Source organism: Misgurnus anguillicaudatus, chromosome 14 (assembly GCF_027580225.2).
Source record: "Misgurnus anguillicaudatus chromosome 14, ASM2758022v2, whole genome shotgun sequence".
Classification (NCBI taxonomy): Eukaryota; Metazoa; Chordata; class Actinopteri; order Cypriniformes; family Cobitidae; genus Misgurnus; species Misgurnus anguillicaudatus.
Genome location: NC_073350.2, coordinates 14,147,805 through 14,167,946, shown reverse-complemented (window position 1 = coordinate 14,167,946; position 20,142 = coordinate 14,147,805). Strand labels below are relative to the sequence as shown.

General features: G+C 36.8%; 1 protein-coding gene across 3 annotated transcripts in view; it reads right to left on the bottom strand.

Moving 5' to 3' along the window:
- The window catches only part of elovl1b (ELOVL fatty acid elongase 1b), a 28,735-nt gene extending 11,307 nt beyond the window's left edge, over positions 1 to 17,428 (bottom strand). The window contains exons 1-2 of one of the 3 annotated variants that reach the window (XM_055185206.2): positions 17,353 to 17,428; positions 16,691 to 16,772 (exon numbers count right to left, since the gene is read on the bottom strand). The gene's annotated coding sequence lies outside the window, so the exon portion shown is untranslated. Of the gene's footprint in view, positions 1 to 3,243; positions 3,466 to 16,690; positions 16,773 to 17,352 lie in introns of those variants that run through there. The other 2 variants (XM_055185205.2, XM_055185203.2) reach the window with 2 other exon arrangements.
- Positions 17,429 to 20,142: the final 2,714 nt, after the last annotated feature.

Sequence of the window (20,142 nt, the reverse complement as noted above, 5' to 3'; positions counted from 1 at the left end):
AGTAAATACTGGAACTGATAATGATACATAATGCATAGAAGATAATAAGATAAACAATAAAATAGAGATAAAAGAGAGCGAAAAAAGGAAAAGGAGAAAAAAGGGAACAAATATTTTGAGGATAGAATGCACATTTATCTAAATAGAAATAAAGTGAGAACTATATACCTGTTGTCGAAGATGAGTAACATACAAGAAGATGTCTAGTGAAACATATAAAAGATAAATCGGTTTATATCTTGGTGAGATTCTTCTGCAGCTGTTAGTCCCGAGAAAAGAGTACGTTTTTGGTTCAGAATCAAGGTTACTGAGGAATCCTCACCAAGAAGAAAAAGAAGGTTCAGGGTCCAGAGTTATTTCCAAAAGTTGTGATAAAACAGTTGAGTTTTTAGTTTTTTGTCTTTGTGTTAATAAAATAAAAACCTTATTAAACCTTATTAAATTTATCTAGATATAAATTGAATCCTATCATGATTTTGGTCATATCGCCCACCCATAATTCTAATAAATAAATAAAAAGTTAAAAGATTTGGTATGACATCACAATTTTTAAACATTTGAGTTTGCCATGCAATTAAAAAAACGAGAATTCGCATACAATGTGTGTGATGCAATTTTCGGCATCAACAGAGAGCGCACGTACGGATTTTTACATTGTTCACACATGCATGTACAGGAGATGTAGTATGTAGGCCACAAGATGTATTGCAATGTCACAACGCACATGCGCCGAACGTCATTGCAAGTGCAAGAGTCAAATGAACTATGCTTTGCAAGGCCGTGCGTTCAACCATGCTCGTACTCGTCAAAACACGTTTTGGGATCAATGATAGTATATACCTTTCTACTCTTTCTAGATTTGCCTTACTTGAAGGCTGTGTGAATTAGTACAAGTTAGGGTTGTGCCGATAGATGATAATATCATGTATCGACGATCGTCAGACATATGCCCAATATCAGGCTTTCATGGCGATAGTTGACGATGGTTATTATTATATCACCATAGTTTCACATTAACATATGCATTGCGTACTTTTCCCAGCATGAGATGGTTTATGGGTTTCACTTTGCGAGAGAGAGAATGTAACGTGCCCGGATTCCTTCTCGCACCCAGCTAACTTACCCAGCAAACAATTTTTGGTTCGAAAACGTTTCCCTACCGTTAGTTTTTGGTTCCCATAACGTTATTTTCTAAGGTTTGTTTTCGGTTAGCTAGGAAAAATTTCTTTACAGAAATAGAATGTTATTTTTAGGTTAGTTTAACGTTATTCTAACGTAAGAATATTGTTCTCATAATGTTAGAGAAACGTTATTTTTAGGTTTGTTTAATGTTATTTTTAGGTTAGTTTAACGTTATTCTAACATTAGGGAACCTTATTCTAATGTTCTAAACCTAAAAATAACGTTCTATTTTTGTAAACCAAAAACAAACCTTGGAAAATAACGTTATAGGACCAAAAACTAATGTTCTCTGTTTGCTGGGTAATGCATGCGTCCTAGACTCTTGTTCAGACCTGAACGTTCGCGGCATGGACTCCTTCTGTAATGCGCATGATTCAGACTCTTCCTCGCACATGAGCTTGTAATAAGTGGCTTCCTTGTACTAGAGAGGTTGTTAGGTGCGCAGAGGGATAAAACCAGGGAGTCGCTCCCTGGCACGGAGGAAATTTTAGAGCGCCTGAGCTTTTCCGCGCATTAATTAATGGCATCAGTTTTAAGAAGGTTGCGGTCATGACAGGGTTGCCCTTCTTCTTTTTTGTCCATCAATCAAGTGACTTGTCATAAATGAGTAAAAAATGAACAAATAAATAAATGCGTAAACTACTGCCACGTCCCCCGATACTATCGTGTATCGGCAATCTCACAGGCTGACGATAAGACGACCTCAAAATGGGGCATATTTCGCCCAACACTAGTACAAGTATTACTTAAATGAGCCAATAACACATGATCGTACTAAAAAACTGAATACAAGTAGTGTCTTATCTGACCACAGCTGCCAATGTAGGGAAAAATCGAATTGTGCAAGCTATGAGAGGCATCTGTAAGACACTGGAGTGTGTGGATGTTTTGTAAAGTTTTGGCATGCCTGATGAACCACATGCCTAGAAGCTACAGTAAACACTTCAACAGTGAAATGCATTGAGAAACACATGATAGTGATTTGGTCGGACTGATGCTGGTCCTGATATTTCTAAGCACAGATATGCATTTGACCATCCTAACACTTTACTTCAACACATTTAGACAATGGGTCTGTACTTAAAATGACAACTCTTGCCGAAATATTAACATGGGTCTACCTACTGTCTGACCTAAAAAGGTTTAGGTCAGACAGTAGACTCGGTAGGCTTTGAAGCTCACAATGATTGTCATTTCACATTCAACATCTAATTGTATTTTAAAGACAACCAATCATCAAGCTGGGTTAAAAATTCATATCACAATAGGCCAAAAAAACAGACCAACAAAATGACGATTTATGGCAATACCTCCCTTTCATCAAAGCCCTTTGAACTGCACAGTTTCCTAGAGGTCATGTTTTCTTTTCTCCATCGCCCCTCCCTCTCCCAACATAAGGGAAACATGAGGCCATATCCGGCCCTTTAAGTGTGGTCTGTTAGAGTTAGCAGGCAGGCGTAAAATAACATGGTTGCTAGCAGAGACCGGGGAACCACCCTGCTGTCAGCCCGCCGGTCATGTGACCAGAACTCATCAGGTCAGAAGCCACAAGCAGAAAAGACACTGATCAACCAGAAGATCACTAATCTGTCCTTGTCAGCATGAGATAAGAAACCAATCAATCAACACAGTTACTCTGGCTTCTCCAAAGCCGATATGCATGTACTTGTATTTCAACTTGGAGTAACGTTTCCATCTACGGTCATTAGAGGAAAGTTTTGGAGCTAAAACTAAACCGAGAGAGAGAGAGAGAGAGAGAGAGAGAGAGAGAGAAAAAGAGAGAGAGTAAGGGTGGGGTTTTGTGCAAGCTGTGGCAACAGGCATCCTGTGAATGAATCACACAGTAAACGGGAACATGTTTAGAGTCAAAGAGAGAGTCAAAATCGCACTACAAAATAAAACCTTTAAGAAGTGACTTTTTCAAACTCCCCACACATTTATCAAAACCAAACTAAGCCTTTGAATCTAACTACTGTACAGTCCTATTAATGTTTAAAGAGGGTTGGGACAAGTACAGACAGAAAAAACTCCTGCATTAGGAGTTGGAAAGAAACAGCTCACCTTAAAAACTCCTGCCTCCTCTTTAGATCCCGATCAGTCTCGGAGGTCCAATCTTATCTTAGCGTCTGCCCTCTCACTGCTGATAGAGGAGAAACCAGGACAGTGGGGTGGTAAAGCGAGAGAGACAGAGAGAGCAGGAAGGAAAAGAAGAAGTGGAAGAAAAAGTGAGTATAAGTGCGTATGTGTGTTAGAGTAATGACGGTGTGACTGGTACGGCTGGCCTCTGGTCCCTCCCACCCTGACTCACTCTGTGGATGAATAACTGGCTCTAAGACAGCAAACTGGAGAGATTGAAAACCAGAAAGAGAGAGAGAGATCTGTGTGTGACGGTAGTAACTTGTAACATGAGTTTGGTCATTAGTGGCATATTTGTGGCTAATATAACGAAGCTGATAAATGCTTCATTCTTATTGGTTGAGAAATGTTCTAAGGGTGTGCATTATTTTTCTGTAAACGCACACTTAAAGTAGTTCCATGTCTGTTGACCACAATACAGGTAGCAAAAGAAATAATGCACACAAAAAGGCGTGAGTGATTTATTTTCAAATAATTCGACATGTCATCAATATACCGTTGTATTTGATGATCACTTTGGTCACTATAGACGCTTTCATTGGACGCACAAGCGTTGTCCCCAGGGTTTAAATTGGAATTTGTTAAGTGGGGAGGGGGTTACATGTTTAATACTAATGACAGCAAAGCCACTGATGCGTTTCAATGACATTCTGGACCTCTGATAGGATTTCAAGTAACCCCTTGGTTACTTTCAACAGCAGGGGACTATTTTCAGGCAGTGCGAAATATCACTACACCTGCTTACAGCAGCAAAGTTCTCGATTATTAAGCCTTTGAGAGTATAGTCCTAACAATATCTGCCTAGAAAATCACAACTTTTAATTTTCCGTCGGCCTTAGTTCACGATGTCACTACAGAAGAGTCAAGTTTGAAATAGGAAAAATATAGAAACTCTTTGGTTATTTTTTTTAGCGCGATGCTAATGGTCTAATCAGATTCAATGGATTTTGCTAAGCTATGCTAAAAATGGTACCATCAGACCCAGAGATGGGCTGAATGGATTCCAAAACGGTAAAAATCAAATGTTTACTCTAGGGGAGCTGGAAAATGAGAATTTTTCAAAAAAAGTGGACTGCCCCTTTAAATCTGTGCCAGAGGTTGACCCCCCCAAAAAACACCCTATATGCAGGTGTTGCACAGGTCAAACGGGTCGGCATGTTTCATTTTCTTTTAAAAATCGGATAGGGACCCATAGTTACCATAGATACCTTCGCATTGGGCCTTTTTGCTAAATCCTCAACTGTGGGTAACATACTTATGCCGCAATAGTTAGCCTGTCTGGAACCAAGCACATCACTGTGTGACACTTGCATTACATGTGAATGGCCCCTACGCTAATAGGATTTTTTCTCTCTCCCCATTCGGCACAGAAATACTCTGTAACATGTCCAACTGCTTTTTTGACACTTTCCCTATGTTTAGCATGAGGAAACAACTCTAACTGTGTTAATAAGTCAGAATGCTTGAAATACCATTAAACCCCCCCTAACTCAGCACCCTCTTCTATACGTTACATTAGAAATACGCTCGCTTATAAATGTTGATTCATAGCCGCAGCAAATTTAGCTGCTTATGCTATCGTGTATTATGTTGTGCTATCTATTGATTTTCTGTGCTTTTACTGCTTCTATTAATGTAAAGCTGCTTTGAAACAATTACCAATTGTGAAAAGCATTATATAAATAAATTGAATGTCATTATGCACAATTCATCAAACTTTGAAGGAAGATATAAGAATCAATCTCCTTGACTAGAGTGAGACGCGGCACTGCGTACCGATGTAAATTAACTGAGCACATGGTGAGAAAAAACGATTGACGGGTCGTGCAAACAGGTCGCGCAATCCGTTTTTGTCGTGGGTGCCCCACATGCACGAACGTGAAGCCTAATAAATGGAAACACATTATTCGCTTCACATCAGTGCACACGCAGCAGCGCAACGGGTACACTAGGGCGGAGTAGAGCGTGACCTCCAGACTACGTGCCGGGGCTCAGCCCCGGTCCAATTTAAACCCTGGTTGTCGCGGTTACGTGTCTGGAAGGAACTTAACTTCCGGTTTGTTTAATGCTCTGGCTATTGGCTAAACTGAACTCTGGAACAAATACCTTGTCGAAAATTAAAGGTTTTCAAAGACGAAGGGAGATGTCGATCATGGATCACCGCTATGTGAAGGAAGGTTTGGCAGCCAATCTGAAGTTAAGATTTTATACATTAGTTTTACACCGTAATGTTAGCCCAGTGTAGTTTTTGATATGCTTTAGCTATTATTTGAACTAAGGTAATCTACTTCTTGTTTATTTTGCTTGTTATAAGAAATAAACTACTCTAAAAGGACTTTGTTGTTATTGAGTTTACCGTCTATAAAAAAAAGTTAAATAATAGGTCTATGAAGTGCATGTGGGTTTGGAAAAATAAGGGCGTGTAAATAACTACAGAACTTTTCTTTACAGGTAAATGATTACCCTAACTTGCTGTGGCGGTGTGCCCTCCAATATCCTAAAGATATCAAATCCACCCATTTCTGAGCTCTGAACTGTATCCGACGCAGTCGGCTGGTTTCAATACGATCTATGTCTATAATATTATTCACAAGCTGAGGCGAGGTCTCAGAGGGACTCTGTGATCATGAAGGGGGCTATTGTTGTGCAACACCCACTCGAACCAGAAGGGCAACAGAGAAACACACCCTGCAACACAAATGCTGTGTCTACAACAAATCACGATCACAAAAACACTTAAAAACATCCTAGTGTATAGCCCTAGAAATCTGAATCGTCCAGTATTATTTTTGCATAAACCCTGTAACCAAAATCTGAAAGCTACGGCATAAATTCATGCAAATCATCTGTCCAGTTGATGTAGTATTTTACATTAACTGTAATAAATCCACCAGATGGATTATTCATGTTCAGAATTTTTTCCAGTGCAAGATCAATTTTTAAATGATAAAAGCACAATGAATGTACTTTTATATACAGTACATTACAAACACTTCGTTTGGCCATGTGTTCAATAATTACAGACTGGCAGGTTAAAATTACATTCCAAGTTAAATATTACACAACACACACTGAAAAAAATTATTCATTCAATTTTTACTACATTTTTTAAGGTAAGTGGTTGCAACACATTTATTTAAGCTACATTTAAATAAAAGTTTATTTATTTATTTTTATTTTTTTAAATGTAGCATGAATAAATTAATTGCAACCACTTACCTTTAAAAAATTTTGTAAACTGAATGAATAATTTTTTTCAGTGCACATCGGAAGCTACTTTTTTTTTACGGAGATCATAAAATTGACTAAAGATATTACTTTAGCACAGGACAATAAACACAATGATAGTAATCAGAGCCTGACAGGCAGGTCAATGACACTAACGCAAAATTCACATGCGCTACTCAAATCAGATTCAGACTGGATCCGTTAATAGTGTGAACAGATTAAAATCCAAATAATTATTTATTGCCAACACATTTGAATGCTTTTTGTCATTTCTACATGTAAACTACTTGTCATCACCATGCTCAGCTTTTTGCTCATATGATTGGATATGGGCTAAAGAATGATGAAGATGTGTTCAGGTTACAGAATAATCATTAACAGATTCAATGAACCACAGTGTCTACAGATGGTCTATATAGAAATCAATATTGTTTTACCTATTAGCAGATGCACTAAGATTCATAAAGATGAGACTTTTCACTCAATGACCACACATTGAAAGAAACAATAATTGTTCTGCAGGACTTCAGACCTACATGCTTTACAGTCGGTGAAAGGTGAGATGCCTCACATGGCCTTCAAGGTATCTAGTGTTTGTATTGTACAAGTAAACTTGTAAGGCAGTCTATGTTTCAGACAGTTCTAGCCTGTTGGACCGGTCCACCTACCCATGTAAGCAACTGTGTGTACAACTTAAAGTATTCATCCCCAAAAGTAGACTAAATCTGACAAAAAATTCTGTTATAAAGATTATTTTCTCTAACGTCGCAAAGGGTAGGGTTAGGGTGTGTGTGTGTGTGTGTGTATTAGTCAGTCGTGATTATAATAAGCTTTATAAAAAACAAGCCTATTGTATATTACCATTCAGATGACAATCAACCAATATGTGTGTATATGTATATGAAAGAAATGGTCACGAAAAAAAGACAGCAAGTTAGTGAGAATCTCTCTTTAACTCTCGACACCTCCTGCTGCCCAAACAAGCTATTCCAGAAACAACCTGCAACCTTCAATCACAGCAAAATGAAAAAACCAAAGCTTTTTTAAACATCCTTAAGTCAACGTCACAGACTGATGATAGAAGAGATGAGATGTTTACAGAGCGGGGGAATTTAACCATCCTACGTTCCCATATTTGGATGTAAAGTTTCGAGATTAGTTTAAAGCTAAAACAAACTTTATAGATTTCTTGGCAGTTGAACAGAAGGCACTACTGACAGAATTGATACAAAAAGCTGTAAAACAAAAGTAGGCCAAAATAAGAATATTCAGGTTAAAGCATTTGTTTTAGACTCTCTCTTTTAGATTTGTCCTCATTTCCTATTAACCTATTTTTTATATCTACTGTAACCGACACGCAGATATAAGCACAAGATAAGACGCAGAGGCAAACACGAGCAGTAAGAGATGAAAGAAACATGCAGCTTTCCGTAGATTGTTGCATCATACTTTCTTCCGATTATTCTGTTTGCATTATCATAACCTCATAACTAGTGGATAAAGGTTTTGTTATGGCTGATGCCGATATTGAGAAAGCATTAAGGCAGATAAGGACTTCCTACTGATCAAAGAGCAATAATATATGAAAGAGCTGTGCATAATATCGCTTTTACGATTCAGAATCGATATCAGACAGTTAATATTAGTAGAAATCGCGATTAGTCGTCCCAGCCCCACTCATAACTGTCATTTCTGGCATGGGCATCTATGAAAAACAAAACCGACCATCAATAAACTGGATTGTGTATATATTGGGGCTGTAAATAGTTTAATCTGATAGAGAACACTGTGCCATACACGGCACATCCCCCCCTCGGAAGTGAAGCTGCATAAACTTCATTGTAACTTTGAAGCATTAAATCGTCATGCAGCACATCGTTTGAAAGCTTAGACTCTAAGGATTCCATTAAGCGCACACACAAAGCATAAGATGATTTATAGCAGTCATAAAACTGTAATCTAGTAGTTAGTTACCTATAACGGGTGGTGCGGTTTAAGTTTGTTTGTTCCCTTTATCCGCTTTGGTGAAATTGTCCAAAACAAATGATTCATAAATCCCCAAGAGTCCAAGGAAATGGAATATCCAAGCCTTTAAATCCAAAACAATTTGTTCGCCTCACAATCTTGATGTTTCTGACCAAATTACGATATAAAAATTTTAAACAATTAGTTCACTACCGGACATTCGTTCGACTCTCACTTCTCATTCAAGACTTATAATGGGTGTCACGTTGGTTGAACAAAGTCTTGCGAATCAAACACACCCTCTTGTGGAATTTCAGCCGTTTCATAATATTTAATCTAGATAAGTCGCATTACTGTCATGAGTTAACTCGCAATTAATCGCAAATTAATATCGCATTTTTTATCTGTTCTAAATTGACATTTATTTAACACTTTTCAAGTTTTTAATACTCTAATCAACATGGATGTGAACAAATATTTATGCTTTATGCAAGTGTACACTGAAAAAAATTATTCATTCAATTTACTAAATTTTTTTAAGGTAAGTGGTTGGAATTCATTTATTTAAGCTACATTTAAACAAATAAAAATAGTTTTGTCTATTTTTGTTTGTTTTTGTTTAAATGTAGCTTAAATAAATTGATTGCAACAAGATATTTTTAAAACTGTAATTCTGTGTAGATGTCTATATATCGGGGTCGCGTGCACACGCTTCAGATGTGTCAGTCAGCGTGAGGAAGATCGCTTTTGAGTCTTATCTCTCTTAACTCTTTCCCCGCAATTGACGAATTAACTTGTCAATTAAGAGAAAACGCTTTCCTGCCAATGACAAGTCTTTCCGACAAACCGTATTTCCGCTATTATCCACCAGGTGGTCTTACCCAACTTTTAAAACCCAGAAGTATTCCCTTCAGACTCCATGAATGCATTGAGGATTACTCTGAATCTGATCTCTATCAAAAGTCCTTCACAAAAATGCAATTATCTCAGCTTTTTGCTCAAAATTTTGTATTTTTGAAGAAACCTACCCATATTTGAGAGCTAAAAAATAACAAATTAAGGTAGGATAAAACTTTTTTTATTTAAAAGCAGAGGGTCTGTTCTTTTATTTGATATATTGCATGTTTATATATTTAAAGAAAAAAGTTTTCTGAAAGCATAAAAATTTTGTGAAAGTCGTAAAAAAATGCTTAAACCTTGACAGGGAAAGAATTAAACTTTAACATTAATCAGGTCCCGAATTTTATCTCTCTTAATAACTCTTAACATAAAGTCCTGCAGTCTATTTTCTAATTCCTGCATGTTTAAAAACCGAAACCAAAATGTCAGTGAATGGACATGCATCCTTTGCGTATTTGTTAAGCATTTAGGACGGTACACGTATGGTACCCTCAGAAAACATACAATTAAATATAATTTTAGATGTTCAATGACCATTAGGGCTGCACGATAAATCGCATGCGATACCACGCGCATCACGTCAGTAATGCCGGTTCCTTGATTAGTATTAAATCGCCAACAGCTGCTTTCAAATGGCCCGACATCAACTGCACAGAGCTGTAGTTCCCTGACAAGCTGGGCCATATCGCATTCATATCGCAGGCGATACGTCCGCGATAATTAATGCGAAATTAATGCCCCGATTGTCAGTGAACTACGGCTCTGTGTAGTTAAAGCTGCTCCATCCGAAAACAGCCGATGGCGATCCAACACCAATCAAGGAACCGGCACCACTGACGAGATGCGCGTGACAAACACACGCGATCCATCGTGCAGCCCCAATGACCATTTAGAGCATTGGATTCGCTAGACGGAGAGCTTAAATGTTTTTATTTTTATATATAAAAAAACTCAGAATAATTTAGACAGCATGGATCACATTTACTGTCTAGGGGTGCGTCTCAATAGATTATCTAAGGGCTAGACCAATGGTCAAACAGAAATTGTGTGTTAGGTTAATCGCCTGTTAATAAAATTAGTGGCGTTAAAACGCACGCACACACATATGCATTTTAATTAGTTATAGACCAATATATTGTTGGGCTATTGCAAAACCCCATGATGGTGTACGTTTTTCATCATTTTCCATACACTCCCACACATCACATTCACAGCTAAAGTTACTCAGTTTCATTCCTTCAAACAAAAAATCCCTAAAATTACTTCCAGATTCTAGATCTTCGAGAGGTACAGGACAGGACAGCTCTTCAAATACATGAAGCAACAGCATCAGTCACGAAACAAAGACGGAAATGACTTTCATAGAAAGGACGTAGAAAAAAAAACTTGACAGTCTTGACAGAAAATGTATTACTCAACAGTTTCTATTGCTTCCGAGTTTTGCCTTATTACTGATTGTAAATAGCAAGTTTCACATTCAAATTCCTTAAGTAACACTTAAATGACAAACATTTTGCCTTGTGGCAACACAGCTTTATTCTCCATTTAAAGTCATCTTGACACACACCATCAGCCCACCACTTTTAGACTCTAATGAATGGAACATTGTAACTTCATCAACAAAACCCAGAACATGCACATGCAGAACTTAAGATAGTCGTCATTCATAAAACGTGTGTCTGTTTAATCATACATTTTTATGCAAAAAAAGTAAATAAAAGATTAATTCGACATGGGAGCAACATAATTGAGACATGAAGAATGAACATGAGTGTTGACAGAGTGTTTTATAAAAAGGAAAATGGTGTTGAGGTAATGGTTTAATGTGTGGCAGCATGTGTGCTGGTAAACTATATGTGTCAAAGTGATTGTTTGAGGAAACTATGCGTGTGAACTAAAGGAGGTTAAAAGTAATAAGCCTAGCCCCTGTTGGCAAAAATACTCTTGAATCAGTAAATATGTCAATGCTACATTTTCTAAGTGTCGATTTAAGTTTTATTAGTATTTAGGGCTGAAGACTAAACAAAAAGGTTTACCATAACACCTTACCATGGCAGCACCCTGGCAACCACCCAGCATCATTCTGCACCAACCAAAAAATCTAACCTAAATATACTCTGAATCATTTTCTGATTGAATACGTTTTAGAGCAAACACAATGAATGTGAGCAAATCTCAGATTACTACCTGTTCTCACCTAATAACAATGCACCATGAAACCATGTCAACCTTTGAATAAAGCGAAGGATACCAAAGTATTGTCTAATCTTGTCATTGTGAGGACCGGTGGCATTTTAAGATGAAGCGAGAGAAAGCATCTATTGTTTCATCAAGCACCTTTCAGTAAAATTAACTTGAGAGTGTCAGTAAGGAACATATAGCTGCAAACAGGTATTTCACCATTACAGGTTAAATAAACACAACATATCATGCATAAACTTCATAATTGCGCCAGCATACCCAACATCAACCGGTCTGACACATTAAACCCGTCATACCTTCAACAACACAAACTCAAAAGACCTTTCATTATGTCATTGAACAATACAGGGAGAGCAGTCAGGGCGTTATTATTACCTCACAGTAAAAGTGAAAACCAAGCCAAATATATTCTAAGAAAGCCAAAGTATTTTAAAACTTACTTAAATATAATAAAAAAACCAGAACAACAGAAAAGAAACAACAAAGTTTAAACAAATGTATATTTACACAATGTGTGTGTATAATTCTAATGCCACTCTTGTACCCTTTAATAGAGCATTATTTGGCAAAACATCCAATTTTAGTGGTGTCCGAAATCATAGTTGACATTATTGAGTGCACTCATTCAACCCCACAATGCACTGCAATAATTAGAGAACAACCAATGTGCACATAGCTATCAGCTACTCATCCAAATGAATTCTCGCATCTCGGCCGATGGTGTCTACAACGCTTCCAGCAAGCTCTAGTGTCCGAATTCACTCACTCGTTTTCATTTATTAATTCAAGTGAACTATATTAGTGGAGTGATTTAGGGAACACTGAATACGAGTATGTGTGTGTGTGTGCATGTGTGTGCTTAAATTTATTAGACCACCTGTCTAGATGTCTCATCGTGACGTGCTTTAATGCGGACTCTTTCCTTTTCAGAGAGTTCTCGATGTTTCAGCATTTTGAACAGGAGTGAGGAATGTCAAAGTGAATTTGTGTTTTCATACCCGAATTTGTTGTGGCACATTCAACTTCTCTCAGAAATCTGAAATTAATCAAGTGTTACATTGAACCATTAAAAGAATAAAACAATAATAAAGTGTTTTTCTTGTAAAACAGTAAATTGTTACATTTATGAATGACGACAACTATACTTGAGCAATAGAAATACTACTGTGACAAAAGAGCTTACTAATGGATTAACCATTACAGAAAAAAATGATTTTGGTAATCACCAATATTGTTAGCTTAGAGCAGCTGTTGCACAAACCTATAGATATATGGATATATGGATATATATACTGCTGACATACAAATTTATTTGTTTGTTTATTTAACAGGCACAATAACATTGCTACTATTTCAAGCAGCTGATGGTCAAACAATTTTGTAGTTTTCTGAAATATCACAATACATACACTGTAAAAAGTAAAAAAGCTGGATTAACTTAAAAAAATATGTCAATTGGTTACACGTAAAAACAAATTTAGTTGAAAAGGCTTACATTTTTTATGTGTTACCAACTGAAATAATTTTATAATTTAATAATTTTATTATAAGTAGATCTAACTTACACTTTTTACAGTGTACAAGCATGACATTTGAGAAACCCATACTGTACATGAAGATGTATGTGGGTGACATCCAATATATCATTATATCAATATATCATATTTTCACATGAAAACTGAAGCAGAGATGACAAAATAGTTTAAAGGAAGAATTAGATTCTGTCACATTAAAATGTGATGTGTTATGAGAGGAATGACTGAGAAACTGGTATGGGGAATGTCTCTTCAAGAATTACTGGCATTGAACTAGGAGTGTGCAAATGTCATCAAAAGCCTCAATGACACACGCCACAAACACTCTCATTGCTACTTCTTAAGTACTTACTCACCACAAAACATTATACTGATTGACATCAGTATCAGATTTATATCTGTTGATAATTTGGTTCGTTTTCCATTAGCTAAAATAGATTAACTCGAGCTGGCCCTCTCTCCACAATACTGAACATCTGAAGAGTTTGGTTCCAAAACATGTTAAATGCCATTTTAAAAAAATAGTTACCGCCAAAATCAGTATTGTATCAGGTCAGTATTAAAAAGGAAATTCTTCATTTTACGCAAAATCCAATATCTGCCGTTTTATGCCGTCATCTTTTCTCTCTTTTTTTAGGCTGCGACAAATGGCAGTCCTCCTTCTCTGCAAAATGCAATAAATCCACTTAAAAGGCGGAGTGCACAATGTTTGAAAGCCAATGTTGATATTTGAAATCACCTAAACAAACACGCCCCTTACTGCTGATTGGCTACAAGTGTGTTTTGGTAGTCGGCCCGACTCCATTTTACAAAGCGTTTTTCAAACATTGTGCACTCCCCCTTTAACCAATCAGAGCACACCATTACACGCATTGTAAACAACAATAATGGCGCTTTGAGTACAGACGAAAGCCTAGTTTTCTTCATCTACTTTGTAATTCGTGATCAACAAACAAACAAAAACAAAATAATATTTTGATGGCATTGATAAACCTGTAGTGGTTTTCTGTGGCGGGGAAGAAACGTAAGCCATCAAAATTGAATAATTTACACGAGAGGCTCTCGGGCGAAGGAAAAATGCCGACTGTTGCTGGTTCTCACAAGACAGCATCAAGCTTCTGTCATGCTAACACATTGACCCCAGGGGATCTTATGAAAAACGTAACATTATTTTACTCGAAGTCAAAGAAAATCGAGCAGGACCAAAACATTTTACAGCTGATCGCTGTCAAAACAGTTCAGCGACGACGTCAAGTATAACCGCAGCAATGACAGTGTTCTTAATATGACAAAGTAAGTGTTTTGATTAATGACATTAATGTTTATCTTTTTAATCAGTGTATACCACTAGTCAACTAAATGAATATAACATGGCAAAGATGAATGCACATTTATGTATTGATTCAATAGATTTATAGATTTATATTAAAAATTTGCATTTTGCAGAAAAAAATAATCCGTTTTTATAATAAATCTTTGAAAATCAAATTATGGATTTGAATATTTAATGTTATTATAACCTAAAGATGCTATGTGAAAGTTTGTAACAGAAAATAGTGGTTTTCATCTTGTCACATTCTTAGTATAGAAAACACGTTTTTACCGAAATTAGTCAAAATGGATTTATTGCGTTTTGGAACCGTTGGAATTGCACACTAAATAAATCATTATATTAAATTGATTTTGGCAATTTTTTATTGATTTTTTGCAAAATGTTGCTAAACATGTGGTTGTAGACGGTTTCATCGGACACACGTGTGGTGACGCAATTACGCGTCTGGTCGGAACTTTACTTCCGGTTTCAGTTTTTTTAATGGTCTGACTAGTTGCTAATCTAAACTCTTTGAACAAATACCACGCCAAAAATAGCAAATGTTTTTGTTTCCTAGGTAATCTACTTGTTGTTTATTTTGCTTGTTATATAAATAAACTACTTCAAAGGACTTTGTTGTTATTTATTCTTAGCGGAGTTTACTGGAAGTTACGTGTTGACCACGAAAGCCGTTTGTTTATATTGTTACTGCTGAAACCGTCTATACTGTAGCAATATGCAAGGTGCAAATAGACAATCTTCATTCTAAGAAAGGATGTGTTCATTTTTTACACATTGTTGTGTTATATTATTTAATAAAAGGGACAAAACAAGATGTGTTAAAACAACACAAAATGTCCAGTAACACCACAGAGATGTTTCTAGTTAAGGACAACACATTTAATGTGTTGTCCTTAACTAGACGCCAAATGTGTTGTTTTAACACAACCGTATTAGGAGTGTTGATGAAATAGGTTATATTATCACATTTCTTTTTTATTTTGAAACATTAAATACATTAAATTTAGATCCTGAAGCACAGAATTTAGTAAAGCAAAAATTTTCAATGTGGTCTAAGATTGATGGACCAATGGAGTCAAATTCTGTGCATCACTGTAAAAAAAATTGCAATTAAAATGTTTAAGTATAATCAACTTGGATTTACAAGACATTTTAACTTCTATTTTAATTTATCTTGCCTAGTGATGAGTTGCTGTGACTTATGCAATAAAGATGAAGTAGCTTATCTTATTTAAACTTTATTTTATAACATTTTTTTACACTGGTGTCCAAAATTTGACATCATTCTTGGTCCATCAATCTGAGACCATGGTGAAAATGTGTGCTTCACTAAATTCGATGCTTAAAATTTTAAGTGCAGTTTTTTTTTTACATAGCATAATAGTACTGCATGCCAAAAGATGTTAAGTTTAGCAATGTACCTATAAGATGCAAGTACTGTATATTTACACTCCAGGCCAGCAGTACACCAAGATTAGGGAAGCACTGAAGCACTTCCCCTTATTGTACTAGCAAAGCAAATGGCACGTTTTAAAAAGGCTTTGTGTCATAACATTCCAAATGTATTGCAACCAAAACTAACGCTGTATAGACAATCAGGTCAAACTTGATTAATACGTGCTACTATGTTGTCAGTCTTTTCTCTTATAATAACAACACACAGCCCACAAAGAGATTTTCTCGTTTAAAGGGGTGGCTACTGACCACAAAATGTCAGGTGTCACCAGATCTTTGCCGGAAACTAACAGAACTGTTAGAGGAAAGTTGTGAAACACTATAAGGAAAGAATATATAAATACACACAGTATGGATGATGGATCTCTTCCCTTTGGTTCGGTAAAAACATTTGGCAACTCTTCACGCCACTGTAAACTTTTCATACAATAACCCACAGTTTCTACGATAGAAAACACAGCAGCCCATTTTCCTATAAAGATTCACTGTATGGTAAACAAACTTCCAAAGCTTGTATTGGAAACATTAGCGAGGGAGGAGTCACCTTCACCAGTCTTTGACAATAGCTCAAAGATTTCGGAAAGACAAAAGCTCACCTTGAGTCTAGACAAGAATACACCAGAAGCAATCACCTACTATAAAGTACAATGAAAATAAAGCCACGCTTAAAACGTTAGGTATAAACAAGTATCTATAAAAGGAATTAGAGGGATGAAATGTTGTTTTATAGTGAATGAATGGACAGGACACTCACCTGTACTCGTGGTGTCAGGTATCTGCCGATCGTTTAAACACGCAACTGGCTCCTTCTCTCGTCTTGTTGAGACACACCTGAACTGCAGACAGGAAACAAAAGCATTGCGATCTAGGATTAAACCAATAGTTGCTTCACGGAGGCGGAGAAAAACGAGAAGTTTCTGTAAGTTTCTTCACTCAGGATGTCACACTGTTGAGTATAACCACGTGCGAACTGAAAATATTCGTTTAATGTTATCAAGCGAATTAATGAGTTCACTGCTTAACTTAGCCTACTTCTCACGGCGCGGTTACAAAATGCACTGTTTTTAATTCATCGCAACATTTTTGACTTACTTTGCTACGAGATATTCAATTAACAAATTACTTAAAATCAGAAAATGCCTCGTTAGTGCAAAAATGCTTGGGTCTTAACTTCTCGCGGCGCAGAAATCAAAGTCCCGCGAGAGCGATACAACAAATGAACTTTCGAATCGCTCTCGCGGTACTTCAATGTCACGAGCCGATCGGTCTGCGCAGCGCCGCATAAAGTCAAACGATGCTAACTACGTAGATTGACACAGAGCGAAACCAAAAAGGCTCCGTTACGAAGGATACAAACCAAAACGTGCCTACACCATCAACAAATATCTCATGAATTGTTTAATAGATACTGAACACCTTGTAAGATCAGAAAGCAGGGGCACGCTCGGAGGTCTTCAGGTGGGAATGAGTGCTGCTGCAGCCGCCCTGCTGTGCTCCCAAAACCCAATCGCACTCTTTCCCTAACTACCAAATCTTTTGTAGACTCGACCAAGCCCTCTGACAGAGCGCAAGGGGGCGGTGTGTCTCAAAACCACATGACAGCCTGTTCAGACTTCAGACGCTGTCACACTAGACTTTGAGCATTCGTGTATTTCTTGGATGTTTCTGGGTTGCCAGGTCCAATAAAAATGTCTAGTCCAATGACAACTTAAAACCCGCCTAAAAGGAATTAAAATTAGCCAATTTAAAAAAAAATAAAACATTAGCCCATTTTTTAGTTTGTCCAATCACAGTTGACTACAGGATTACAACAAAGGGCTGTAAAATAAACTTTTTGCGTTTAATGTACTTTCCAGGTGAAAAAGTACACTTTTATAATGTACTTAAAAGTGCTCTATTTTCACGCACTAACTTTGTACTAAATATACAAAAAATTCTACTTCAGTACTTCTACTTAAGATTATAAGCTTACCCAGCTGTGCTGTTTTGAGACACCATTTGAGACACCATATATATAGTAGTTACCACTTGAACCCACCTTTGTATGAAAAATGGGTTCACGTGGTACCTTAATAGTCTTTAAAATAAATATTTTGCACTTTTTAGTTCGTATTTAGGTGTCTCTAGATGTTCATAGCTGTACATAAGTAGGCTATTGGGACAATAAATGTAAAATTGCTCTGTTTGCTATGTAGTCAAGAAATTTGGATTTAAAAGAGGAACTATATTTTATGGCGTAATAGCACTTTTGGGAGTACTTCGACTCGGCGCAGTAACACCCTTACTCTCCCATTATGAGAGTGAGAAGGGGAGCGGACTTTTCAGGCGAGTCGAAGTACTCCCAAAAGTGCTATTGCGCTATGGAATGTAGTCCCTCTTTTGAGTCCGCTTGGAAAAGCGCTACGTTTTATTTTGTGCCACCAAACTTGCTCGTGTAACTACTCGTCTTGAATAGGAAAAACGTTGATGTGTTTGGTCACTTCTAACTTTATCTCTAAATGGTACCATTGAATGAATGGGGCTAAGCTAAATGCTATCGAAGCGTCGCAGCGCGCTCCAGTGCTTACATGCACGCACACAGATGATAGACGGAAGTATCAACAATTCTTAGTTAAGGTAATAACATATTTTAATATTGAAAATGAGTAGACTATTCCTTTAACTAACAGGCTGTGAGTCACAGCTGGAGGAATTATGATAATGTCAGTCTTGTCTACATCACCAATCCCAGGAAGTAAACGGTTGCCTACAATCAGTGTGTTTGTTGTAGTCCAAGAAAAGAGATTTATGTTGGAGACAATAACTCGCGTCATCGTTTCCTTGTGGGGTTTGTCCCTTTTGCATATCGTTAACATTTACTAATACACACTTACACACCAAAGCAAATGTGAAATTGTGAATCGGACGATAGTTGCTCTTTAAAATACACAATTTACCATCTCAACGAAACAACACGTTTGTATTTTATTTCTTTTATCTAATGTGATCATGTTTAGACCATTGTCTGACAATTGTATAGTGATGAGCTGCGTTCTGATGCATTAATTGTTCACACATGAAAGGTAAAGAAAGTGTTGCAGTTCAAATACAAAGTTTAAGTCAAAATGAACACGCTGCATACAGCAACCACAAACAGACATACTATTTATTTTCTGCTATTTACTACACGCAGCTTTTTCCAGTGACGTTGTGCTGGTCTCGCAGCATTGGTCAATTCTTAAAAATAACGCAGAATTTTAAATGTGGTGTTGTAACGCGCGGTCCTGAAGATTGTAACAGGTAAAAAAAATTAGCAACCTTTTATTATTAATGTGCTATATTACTGCATTACAACAAAAAGTAATATACTACTGTAATTGCATTACTTTTGTTAGGGGTTACACCCGAGACCAAAACAAGTCGCATCTCTGTAAGAGAAATTCAATATCTCCACCTCTAGGTTGAACACTAACTTTTTCAATGCCACAAAACCTTGGAGGAAATATTATGATTCGAAGACAAAAAAAAATGGCCGCATATAATTAACATCTTTTCTTCTGATAGAACTCTTATGCATCAGTAGAAAAAACAGACAGTTTTTGTCCATAAAAACAAAATAAGCCATAAAAGACATCATGCAGAAATACAACAACTTTCTTAAAAATCAGGGAGTGTTAAAGACCAAAGAAAAGAATTAAGTTTTCAAGGAAGACTTGAATGTGGAAATAGAGGGGGCTAGCCTGATATATTCCAAAGTTTGGGTCCTACAAATGCAAAGTCCCGATCACCTTGTTTCTTAAGTCGAGATAAGTATTTTATATTTTAAAATCAACTCTAAATTTGACAGGAAGCCAGTGTAATGCTGATAAGATTGGAGTAACTCACTCATACTTCCTTGTCTTAGTGAGGTGTCTAGCTGCTGATTTTTGAACCAACTTTAACCGAGAGAGAGATGATTGGGAGACCCAATAATAAAGAGAGTTGCAGTAGTCCAGGCATGATGCATGGATCAATGTTTGGAAATCACTTTGGGATAGAAATGATTCCAATTACTTTGGAAAATGTCGGAGATGTAAAAAGCTAGATTTTACCACAGCACTAATCTGTTTATCGAATTTTAGCTTGTGGTTGAAAGAACCACCCAAGTTCCTAGCGCAGAGGGTTTCATGCGGAGTGAGAGAGCCATTGTCAGCGTTTACTATGCAGTCTTCAATGGGTCTAAATAAG